The sequence below is a fragment of the Xyrauchen texanus genome, chromosome 27, assembly GCF_025860055.1.
Source record: "Xyrauchen texanus isolate HMW12.3.18 chromosome 27, RBS_HiC_50CHRs, whole genome shotgun sequence".
Lineage (NCBI taxonomy): Eukaryota > Metazoa > Chordata > Actinopteri > Cypriniformes > Catostomidae > Xyrauchen > Xyrauchen texanus.
In genome coordinates, this window is record NC_068302.1 from 2674082 (window position 1) to 2686601 (window position 12520).

At 43.9% G+C, this 12520-nt stretch overlaps 1 protein-coding gene across 2 annotated transcripts in view; it reads left to right on the forward strand.

Moving 5' to 3' along the window:
* Positions 1–12520, forward strand: part of LOC127620705 (prickle-like protein 2) — a 124944-nt gene that overhangs the window by 86971 nt on the left and 25453 nt on the right. The window lies entirely within an intron of this gene.

Below are 12520 nucleotides of genomic sequence, written 5' to 3' on the forward strand. Positions count from 1 at the left end.
CTGGCCGCAGGAGGACGCCCTCGGCGAGCAGATGGGGCCTGGGCCGTGGCGGCAGGCTTGCGGCGCGGCATGATGTGAGAAATGGCCTCCGCCTGCTTCTTCACCAGGGAGAACTGCTGGGCAAAGTCCTCCACGGTGTCGCCGAAGAGGCCGAACTGGGAGACAGGGGCGTTGAGGAAGCGAGTCTTGTCGGCTTCACGCATCTCAACCAAGTCCAGCCATTGCTGACGTTCCTGGACCACCAGAGTGGCCATCGCCTGCCCGAGTGCCCGCGCTGTGACCTTCGTCGCTCTCAGGGCGAGGTCGGTCGCTGAGCGCAGTTCCTGCAGCGTGTCGGGATCAGGGCCACCCCGTGCATGTTGGCGGAGTGCCTTGGCTTGGTGGACCTGCAGGAGAGCCATGGCATGCAGGGCGGAAGCGGCGCGTCCGGTAGCGCTGTAGGCCTTCGCGGTGAGCGAGGATGTTGCTCTACAGGACCGGAAGGGAGTACAGGGCGGCCCCACCAGGTGGTAGTACTTCCGGGGCATAGATGGATCGCAACAGCTCTATCCACCTGGGGATCTCCGTGTACCCGTGGCGCTCCGCCGTCGAGGGTGGCGAGGGCGGATGAGCAGGTGGCACGACGAGTGGAGAGGGGTGCTCTCCACGAAGACGCCAGCTCATCATGCACCTCCGGAAGAAAGGTACTGGGGGCGAGGCTGTGAGCGCGCCCACGCTAAAAACCAATCGTCTAGCCGTGATGGCTGCGGGAGGATGGAGGGTTCCAATCCAGGCCCACGCTATTGGCTGCCCGGAAAGCATATCGGACATCTGCGCTGCCGGCCTCCTGCTGGGCGTGCAAGCCCGGCGGCAGCCCAGAGGAGCCCTCAGCGTCAGAGCCCACGCCCCGATGTCGCTGGCGAACTCATCTGCTTCCATCGCAAGAGGGTAGGCAGACTGGCTGTGAGGCGAGTCGCCGCCACCTCGAGCGAGGACGGAGTCAACGAGCGTGCTGGGGCGCTGGTGGTCCGAGGGGCGTACCGGCGGAGCTGCACCGCTGCCATCCCCAAATCACCTCCATCGCCAGCCGCATCGCCCTCAATCCCGTGGGAAGAAGGAGCGACGCTGGGCGGCTGGAGTGGCTTGCTTACGGTTGTAAGCAAGCCGTGACCGCAACGTTGTCATGGTCATGTTCTCGCAATGAGAACATGAACCATCCACAAACGCAGCCTCGGTGTGATCGCTGCCCAGACACACGAGACAAAGCCTGTGGCCGTCGGAAGCGGAGAGTGCTCTACCGCATCCAGAAACAACACGGGCGGAAAGGCATCTTTAAAAAGACGCGTCCTGAAAAGGACGTTCAACGCCGCTGTGTTTTTGCTCTTTTAGAGGAAATTACTCTTTTAAATAAAATAACTCTTTTATGAATGAAAGACTCGTGAGAGATCTTTCTATCTGCAACTGTCGATGCGCTCAGGGGCAGGAAGTGCACAGCCGTGCAACCAGGAGAAAGCCACTGTTGTGCGCCGCAGAATCCAACAGCATGCAGCAGAGGATAGCAGGAACTCGGTGTGTAGTAACGCAGCAGACTGCAAACACGACCATCGGCTCCGAAGAAATTTTCTGAATGAACTCCCGTATTTGCGCCGCTTAAATACCCGTATGTCCGGGGGCGGGACATGCAAATACTGGCTGCCAACTCTCATTGGCCTTTTTTCATAGTACAGAGGTGAATATCGGCGCTCAAGAGAGACCCCTAGTGTCGTTCTCTGACACAACGTAAGAGAGCGACAGAAGGGGAAATAAATACAGTTTTTTTTTCCATAATGTAATTTGTGATTTTGTCATCATCTGAAAAATCCTGTGACTTATAGTCCAAAGCGACTTATAAACATAATTTATACATAACTGATGTCGGCTGGTCAAACACATGAACCATAACTAGAGCTCGAACGATATGGGATTTTTGAGACTGATACTGATTTTAGAAGGGGGAAATTCACAGATTACCGATATGGTGGCCGATAATTGGAATGAAAACACTGATTTTGCACCGATATGACTATGCAAATGTACTCAGAAGGCTGCTTTCTTTAACAAATATTTTTATCAAAGAATATTTTACATTATTATTGAACACTAAGAAAATAAAGAATAAATTCAAATAAAATACACATTAGCTTTCACTCAGTTGACAAGCACTGAAAGTAGCTATGTGGTTAGCTAGTTAGTTATAAGCTCGTTGTCATGGAGAGTAAAAGATGGACCAGCATTGCGTCTCACCAACTAGGTAACAATGTAGTGTGAAATCAACACTCAACAGACACACCGCCGCACCATTGTCTGCTGAGCTGCAAAAAGATGCTCTGATATTTACCTTTCAATCTGCTACATTACTGACTGCACTGACAAACTATAACTGGCTAACAACAAACAGATGTGATAAACATGAGTGACATGTTTGTCAGGGACAGGGTTAACATTATATTAGTTATATTGAAAAGGAAAAGTGATGGGGTCCTTGTTTATTAACTTTCCAGTATGAATTTCACAAACTAGTTAGCTGCTTACCGAGAAGACACCGCTTAACTCTGCACTGCTTAACTCCGCACTGTCAGCAGAACCACCATCAGCTCAGAGTCAGCTCTGAATACAATGGAGTCAGAGCGCACTCTGCTGGACAAACTATGTTATGACACGAATTCTATAGCATTGTTTTCTGCATTTAATATTCTGAAATAAATTCACATCTGTGCATATCGTTAAACATATACGCCGATACCGATGTATCGGTGCAAGTCTATAATATCGTGAACTAACCATAATAGATGAAAAACATAGAGATGGTATAAGCATTTTAAAGTTGCCAATTCAGAATATTGTACCTTTACAAGTATTTTATGAAACCAGTTTAAATATTTTGTCCATCATAACATTATTATATTAAAAACACTAGATCGCTGTCAAACGCAACTCCTCACATGCCCATAAAATGATGCTTCATCACACTCATAGTAAAAATATTCAGTCAGTGAACCGAATTATTAATACATTGCCAAGAGGGTTGCAATTATCAGAAATATTCACATTCACTAACATTAATGAATTAATAGAATACAACAGGTGTATTGTTTTACTGACAAAAAGCTGCTTATTTGTGCAAAGCATAGAGTTACAGATGTAATGAACAGATGTGACTTACTTGTCACGTTTCTCTCATGAAACATAAACAGAATATGAGAAACTGTTACACACAATTACTTTAAACAAATGATCATGTTTAAAAACACTGTGATACGATGAGTAGATTCTGAGGGACTATAATCTTTATGGAGCACATTTAACATCTGAACAGCTGAAGGGAAGTCTGCTCCCGGGTCCAAGTGCCTGCTATCCAACCTCTGTCAGTGCGACCTATACAGAGATGAGACTTATGTGTTTTTTTATTCTCAACAATGCAATTTTGATCCGGTGCGACTTATAGTCAGGTGCGACATTGTTTCCGAAAAATATGGTAAATAAATACATCAATAAAAAAATTAATTACTGTGGCATTGCAAGAATTCATTTGCAAGAACAAATCTACAAATTGAAAAAGATGCAAATTTGATGGTTTTTCATTATCCAATTAGCGCTCAGACAGACAGAAAACAAGTTCTTGAAAAGAAAATGGTTATGTGTGATAGTGGTGTGCCGTGGAATTTTTTGATAATAAAAAGTGTGTCATGGCAGAAAAAAGGTTGGGAAATACTGAGCTAAATACTTGAAGGTATCATTGGAACTGGTTAACATCTCTGTTCACGAGTCTACTGTACAGAAAACATTAAACAGACATGGTGTTCATGGCAGGACACCACAAAGGAAGCTGCTGCTTTCCAACAAAAAAATGTACTCTGACACAATTCTTCTGGGAAAATGTTTTGTGGACTGATGAAACTAATGCTGAATTGTTAGGGAAGAACACGCAGCACTAAGTATGGTCTAAAAAGGACACCGCATAGCAACATGAAAACATCATTCCAACGGTGAAGTTCGATGGAGGGAGCATCATAATTTGGGGCTTTGGGGGCTGGACCACTTGAGGGAAAAAGTAATTCCCAAGTTTATCAAGATATCCTACAGGATAATGTCAGGATGGCTGTGCACCAGCTGAAGCTCAGCAGAAGTTGGCTGATGTAGCAGGACAATGACTCTAAACATCAAAGTAAATTAACTACAGATTGGCTTCAAAAAAAAGGAAATCCACCTTTTCTAGTGTCCCAGTCAGAGCCGAGACCTTAACCCAATAGAGATGCTGTGGAATGACCTCAAGAGAGCCGTTCACACCAGACATGCTAAGAATATGACTGAGCTGAAGCAGTTCTGTAAGGAGGAACATTTCTTCTGAACGTTGTGCAGGTCTAATCTGCAGCTACTGGAAAGACTTGTTTGAGGATATTGCTGCCAAAGGAGGATCGACCAGTTATTAAATCCAAGGGTTCACATATTTTTCACAGCACTGTGACTGTTTAATGGGATGTGTTCAATAAAGACATGAAAGATTAGAATTGTTTGTTGTTAGTTTAAGCACATTGTGTTTGTCTATACTTGTGTTTGTAAAGGTATTCAATGGAAAGGAGGAGGCGAGAACCGGCTTGACGATATAAATAATAGTTTTAATGATAAACTTAAAAGACAACATAAACACACACTTGACGGACATGTCCGTTAACAATCTCTCTCTCTCCCGCATGATACTCTGCAGTCGACCTTTATACCTCGGAGGCTTGATTAGCCTAATACGGGACCGGGTGTGTAGGCTCACGACCCGGCCCCGCCCTCCGCCCTGCCACAGTGATGATGACCAGATCACATTTTACAACCAATTAATGCATAATGTATATCAGTGGTCACAAATTAGTGAACCACAGTCCAGACCCCAACTTGGTTCCATCCAGACCACGAGACATCATGACATCAGCTGACACATCTCACCGTTTCTGCACTTCAAGTGATCAGGCATAGATATCACTGATCTTTCAGCACTGTTTTCTTGAATATTTTTCTCTATTACAGAACACGCTTCATTTATCCTTTCGTGCTCCACGCGTGTTGCTAGACGAGGCACCGCACGCAGATTTGCAGATGCAGTAATTTTAGTAATTTTACGGATAAAAACTGGACTGCTGTCATTCAGCTTCAAAACAAACAGTTGGCTTTATTTTTTAATATTCATATCAAAGTACACACGGTTGATGAACTAATTGAAATATTTTTATATTTTGGTAGAATACTCCCCAAACCCCACTACTTTGGCTTTGTCTCCGGGGTCCCAATGTCATAATCATTGCCTAATTTTGAAGAGACTGTTTTGACTGATTCTTGTTTTCTTTTTTCTTTTACAAAGTACTATTGCTCCCAACTTGTACATTTATAATAATTATTTCCTAAAATTGATTAAGCATTCCTTATGAAATTTCATAGCAGCAGTATGTTTGTTGGATGTTTTTTGTCTCTTTACACTCTAGAGACTGTTGTGTGTGAACTTCTCAGGAGATCAGCAGTTGCAGAAATACTCAAATCAGCCCAATCATGCCACAGTCGAAATCTCTGAGATCACATTTTTCCCCATTCTGATGGTTGATGTGAACATTAACTAAAGCTCCTGTCCCATATCTGCATGGTTTTATACATTACACTGCTGCCACATGATTGGCTGATTAAATAATTGCATCAATATGTAGATGTACAGATGTACCTAATGAAGTGTCCGGTGAGTGTATAAATACTGAATATATAAATCGTTTTAAACAGCACACTACCCATACATAAAAAAAACATCTAACATAAAATGCTGTGTAATGTTCCTATTAGTTGACTTCCATCATTAAAACCGCCCATCTCTACACCGTTAGGAGACAGACACTGTTAGACAGTTATAAGCAAATTATCTGACTCAGGGAGTCAGTAATGCAGCCATGGTTGCCTGGATACCACAAGATGATATTTGTCAAACCACCAGAAAAACCTTGACTTAACGAGCCTACTTAAAAATCAAGGTATAAAGCACATCTAAATACAGTCCTACTTACAGCTACACACCCACACACACACACTATACATACACAAACAGGAAATGAATCAAGTGAAAATCAGCATGGTGCCCTGTGTAATAGGCAGATCTTTGAAAGGAAATTAGCTAATTCACATGTGACCATGTGTCCTGTGGCACGAATCTGTGATGTGTGAAATGATGAAAGCTGTGAGTGTCAGTGCATGTGTCCACTCTCATGACTGTTTCCTCTAAACAACAGGTGGGTCGTTCTACAAAATGAGTTGATTTGCCACTAACTTGGGGTTAATTTATCACAAATTTGCAGCGCACAAAACAGTTTGCCACAAATAGTTGCCAGAAGTTTGATGGTCTTCATTGGTAGGGGTGAAATACAGAAAATCTTTGCCGCTTGTTACTTTCACATGCAAATTAGATTTTGATTCGCCACAAATGTTTGGCAGAAGTTTGCAGCTCTTCACCAGGAGTGGTGAACCTCCAGCAAACCTTTTGCAACAATGGACAATTTTTCACAAGTTTGCCACAAAGCTAATTTGCATGTGAAAATCTTCTGCTTTTTTTTTTTTTTTTATAGAATATTTAAAATCAGAAACTTTAAGTATCACATTTTCGAAATAGAAATAACCGTAATTTCCTAGAATGACCCTGTTATCTTGGACACAATTCTTTGCAGATGTCAGGAAAAAGATAGTGTTTGACAAAAGTTTAAGTAGTTTAGATCTGTACAGTAGTCTGAGTGTTTTTGTGTTTGAATGCAGGGTCAAAATGACTTTGACTTTCCCGGTAAAGCCTTTTATTAAATGGTTTGCTCAAACATGTATTTACTAACATGTATCTCTGATGCATTCTCCAGTTAGTCTTTTTACAGTTTTACAAACCTCAAAAATATGTTTCTCATCAAAAACGAACATGTTTTGTATAGTGTTTTTTCTATGATAATGTCATACAGATCTAACATTTTGCATTTTAATTTTTTATTTGAAAATGTTGGAAGACGTGGGTCAAAGCCATTGACATCCTCTATGACTATGTATATGTGATAGAGCAAATGCATCATGTATACTCAATACTTTCTTCTGAAACTAATTTTTCACCCTCTAAGTTTAAGAGGACAGAACAAATTCTTTGCTTTGAGTGGACAAACACTGTTTTGGGTGCATTCAGTGCTGCAGCTGGCGAATCTTCCTCGTGAGTGACAAAATTGCGTTCAGGAGTGAAGACTAGAGTGAAAGAATGCTGGAAGTGAGTCAAACAAAAAAAGAAAGAAATTTGACCTATTTGAGACCAATTTGAATTCACCATAAATAATGTCCATAGGTAGCACCATCCCTCTTTGAACTGGGTATCTGAATTCAGGGTGATTTCTCAGTCACGTGGACTGACTTTTCCGATTTTCCTTGGATGCTGGTTCAAACGCAAAAAGTTAAATATTCAGCAAATAGGGTAAATACAGGTTAAGTGGGACAGATTTTGCCATTCATCCCAGTAACAAAAGGTGTCCCACTTTATCCTACAGTTACACATTTTGTTGTATGGTTGATATATAATATTTATTGCTGTCAGTTGATTAAAGAATTTACTCACGATTAACCTCATGATTTTTTCATAGTTAATCGTAATTAATCGCAGATTTTTAAAGTGCTAACATTTGACTTTATATATGCTTCTCTTTCTTTCAAAATGCATTTAGTTCCTTCTTAGAAAAGAAAACATTAATGTTGTAACATCCGTTTCCGGAGGGAAGTTTTGTTGATGTAGTGACACTAGGGGTCACCCTTGGGAGCCCCAAACTCTTCTGATATTTGATAAAATGGCAATGAGAATTGGCGAGTGGAATATGCATGCCACTCCCCCGGACATACAGGTATAAAAGGAGTAGGCTTGCAACCACACATTCAGGTTTGTGTTGAGGACATACTTATAATGGGAACAGGCTGTGCCTGTTTTCACCCACAAAAAAATGATTCGGCTGTGGCCAGATGTATTTGCATTGGGGAAGATGCTCTTTTTCCCAAGAGGAAAAGACACCATGAAGGCCACATCCTGCGAAGGGGAGGTTAACATTTGGAGAATACGTCACATGGACTTACCAACTGGTGGTACACATGTGGAAAGAAGCCTCCGCAGTAGGTCTTACAAAGGGGAGGAGCTCTACAAATGCGGCGACTGGTGGCAGAACTCGCCATGGAGGGGCTGTCACGAGGATCATGAGCAGCGAGAACCAAGTCTGGTTGGGCCAGTACAGTGCCACCAACACAACCTGTTCTTCGTCCTCCCTGACCTTGCACAAAGTCTGTCCGGGGCCAGCTGTGTGCCAGCGCATTTGTGCTGAGGGGTGCCTCAGGCAGAGATTACCACAATGGGCAGTGGGAAGACTCCCGGGAAGCACAAAAACCTGTGTTTTGTTGAGCTAAACCACCTGGGCGTGGAGTCTCCACTCTCCCCTGAGCGTTACTTACTGCGACAGCACGTCCGCTGCACTGTTGAGATCGCCCAGGATATGAGTGGGCTGCAACGACTTCAGTCACTGCTGACTCCAAAGGAGGAGATGGCAGGCGAGTTGCGACATGCTACGTGAGCACAAACCACCTTGGTGGTTTATTTATGCTTCTGTCACCGTGTTGTCAAGTCAAGTGGTTTTTATTGTCGTTTCAACCATATACAGTTAATTCAGTACACAGTGAAACGAGACAACGTTCCTCCAGGACCATGGTGCTACATAAAAACAACATAGGACAAACACAGAACCACATGAGACTACACAACTAAATAAAATACCTATATAAAATACCTATATATACCTACATAAAGTGCACGTGCAAACATGTGCAAAATGTACGGGACAGTACAAGAAATTTCTAACAGTGAACAGGACAGTAGGCACCGTGCAGCGCCAACCAGTACACAGTAGTGCAAAAAGATGACAGTTTCTAAAAACTTAAACATAACATACTATGAGATAATGTTCTATGCACATAGCAGTTATTGAGGTAGCAGACAGTTATAAAGTGACAGTTATTAAAGTGCAACTCAGGACACGTGTGGGTGTCAAACCAGTCTCTGAGTATTGAGGAGTCTGATGGCTTGGGGGAAGAAGCTGTTACACAGTCTGGCCGTGAGGGCCTGAATGCTTCGTTACCTCTTGCCAGACGGCAGGAGGCTAAAGAGTTTGTGGGAGGGGTGTGTGGGGTCGTCCACAATGCTGGTTGCTTTGCGGATACAGTGTTTTTTGTAAATGTCTTTGATGGAGGGAAGAGAGACCCTGATGATCTTCTCAGCTGTCCTCACTATCCTCTGCAGGGCTTTCTATAGAATGTAGTGAGGATGGGGGGTGGGAGATGTGCTTTCCTCAGCCTTTGAAGAAAGTAGAGATGCTGCTGGGCTTTCTTGGTGATAGAGCTGGTGTTGAGGGACCAGGTGAGGTTCTCCACCAGGTGAAAACCAAGGAATTTGGTGCTCTTGACGATCTCCACAGAGGAGCCGTCAATGTTCAGCGGAGAGTGTTCACCTTGTGCTCTCCTAAAGTCAACAACCATCTCTTTTGTTTTGTTGACATTCAGGGACAGATTGTTGGCTCTACACCAGTCCGTTAGCCACTGCAACTCTCTGTATGCTGCCTCGTCATTCTTGCTGATGAGAACCACCACGGTCGTGTCATCGGCGAACTTGACGATGTGGTTCAAGCTGTGCATTGCTGCACAGTCGTGAGTCAGCAGAGTGAATAGCAGTGGACTGAGCACACAGCCCTGGGGGGCCCCAGTGCTCAGTGTGGTGGTGGTGGAGATGCTGTTCCCGATCCGGACTGACTGAGGTCTCCCAGTCAGGAAGTCCAGGATCCAGTTGAAGAGGGAGGTGTTCAGGCCCAGCAGGTTCAGCTTTCCAATCAGGTGCTGAGGAATTATTGTGTTGAATGCTGAGCTGACATCTATGAACAGCATTCAAACGTATGAGTCCTTTTTGTCTAGGTGGGTGAGGGCCAGATGGAGGGTTGTGGCGATGGTGTCATCCGTTGAACGGTTTGGACTAGTGGTGAGGGGGGCAGCTGGGTCTTAATTTGCTTCATGACGAGCCTCTCGAAGCACTTCATGATGATTGGTGTGAGTGCAACGGGACGGTAGTCGTTGAGGCAGGACACTGAAGACTTCTTTGGCATGGGGATGATGGTGGTGGCCTTGAAGCACGTTGGAACGATGGCGCTGCTCAGAGAGATGTTGAAGATGTCGGTAAGAACATCTGCTAGCTTGTCTGCACATCCTCTGAGCATTCTGCCAGGAATGTTGTCTGGTCCAGCAGCCTTCCATGGGTTGATTCTACGTAGCGTTTTCCTCACATCTGCCGTGGTAAGACAGAGCACCTGGTCCGTCCGGACCAACACATGCTTGCCCTAGATCAATGGCCGAAGCCTCAGTAGAGCTAGCAATACCACCAGCAACTCGAGGTAGTTGATATGCCAAGTCAGTTGAGGTCCTGTCCAGGAGCCTGAGGCTGTATGCACGTTGCCAATGGCACCCCAGCCTAACTTGGAGGTGTCTGTCTTGACGACGACATGCCTGGATGCTTGTTCAAAGGGAACCCCTTAGAAAAAGTGTCAGAAATGCAAGGTCCGTCCAAGGGCTGAATGTGCGGTGACTTTATATATGCGATGCATACCATGGCGCCATGCCCATCTTGGGACTCGAGCCTGAAGCCGGTGCTGAAGTGGTCTCATATGCATCAACCCGAGCAGCGTAACCGCTGCTGAGTTCGCCATATGTCCCAGGAGCCTCTGAAATTGTTTCAGTGGAACCGCTATTCTTCCCCTGAATGACTTCAGGCAGGTCAGCACTGACTGGGCACGCTATCATAGTGACCGAGTCACTATTTGTAAAGACAAGACATACTCTGCACTGGAGAGGTCTTGCTCTTTTCCCAGTTGACCTGAAGCCCCAATTGGCTGAGGTGTTTGAACACCAGGTACAGCTAGAATCAGCCAGTCGTCGAGATGATTGAGGATGCGGACGCCCACCTCCCTTAGTGGGGCAAGGGCTGCCTCTGCGACTTTCGTAAAGACACGAGGTGACAGGGACAGACTGAAGGGGAGGACCTTGTACTGATATGCCTGGCCCTCAAAAGCAAACATAAGAAAAGGTCTGTGTTGAGGCAAAACCTACACATGGAAGTATGTGTTCTTCAGGTCTACCACCGTAAACCGCTCTTGACGGACGCATGACAGATTGCCTTTCTCTTTCAGCATCCTGAACGGGAGTCTGTGCAGGATCTGATTCAGCTCTCGAACTCTCTCCAAGATTGGCCGCAACCCACTGCCTTTCTTTGGTATGATGAAGTAGGGGCTGTAGAACCCCTTCTTCATCTCAACTGGAGGGACAGGCTCTATCACATCCTTCTGTAGATTGACTGTGATTTCCGCATGCAGGAAAGTGGTGTCCACGCCTTTCAACGCTTTGAAGACCATTTTAAATATAGCACTGATGCATCTTTGCCAACATCAAAACAATAATGTGAAACTGATTTACACTTGAGGACCTACATTCAGATGAAGTCTCTTTGAGCTACACAAAGCTTACAGGTGGTTTATGCAACTGAGGAGATCTGGGTTAGTTGTTACAAGTACAATGTGTCAGTAACTGTCAGAAGTCCAATTTCACACATGTGTTTTCTTTAGCATTGATTTCATGTTACAAACACCCTTTTTAAAACTGTCTCAAATTAGAATAGGCCAAATTTTGTGAAATCTGTCCTCTAAACTAAAATTCCAATATTTTTGCAATTGCTTTTGGGTAAGCTAATGAGCACAATACCACACTATGATACATCCAGCATTTAGGAGACGACTATATAACTGAAAAATGTTCTCAAAACAAGGGTATTTTTTATATAAATGTCAGGTCAAGGCAAATTGTCTCATTTTTATTAGGGCAAGTCTCATGTGTTTTAAATGTTATATATGTATTAATTACAATACTTGTTGGCCAATGATACCTTTTACTATTTTCTGTTTCGTAAATGCTTAACTGCTTACATTTTGCTGAAAGATCTATAATATAATGGCAAAAGGCCAGTGTCTGTTAAAGGAGTAATTCACCTAAATAAGAATAACAATTCTGTCATCATGTACTCACCCCTTCATTGTTCCAAACCTCTATGACTTTCTTGTGCAAAACACAAAGGGAGATTTTTTTTTTATTCAAATCTCAGTTCGTCTTGGGAGTTGATAGTGACTTTAAAATTTCAAAGTGCCATGAAAGTAGTCCATGAGGCTCTTGTGTCATATATTCCAAGTCATTTTTCAGTAAACCTCTAAAAAAACCATTGTGCGTGCATCAGTGCAGGGGAGGAGCTTGTTTACAGTGGAACGCATATCCACGCGAGAACTTCCTTTGTTTTTAGCGTTAATCAACTCAACCTTCTCTCATAGCGCTCATGAACAAGAAGAACATTTGTGGGTGAACTACTCCTTTAAATAATCAATAATTGTAAAAAATAACTGTT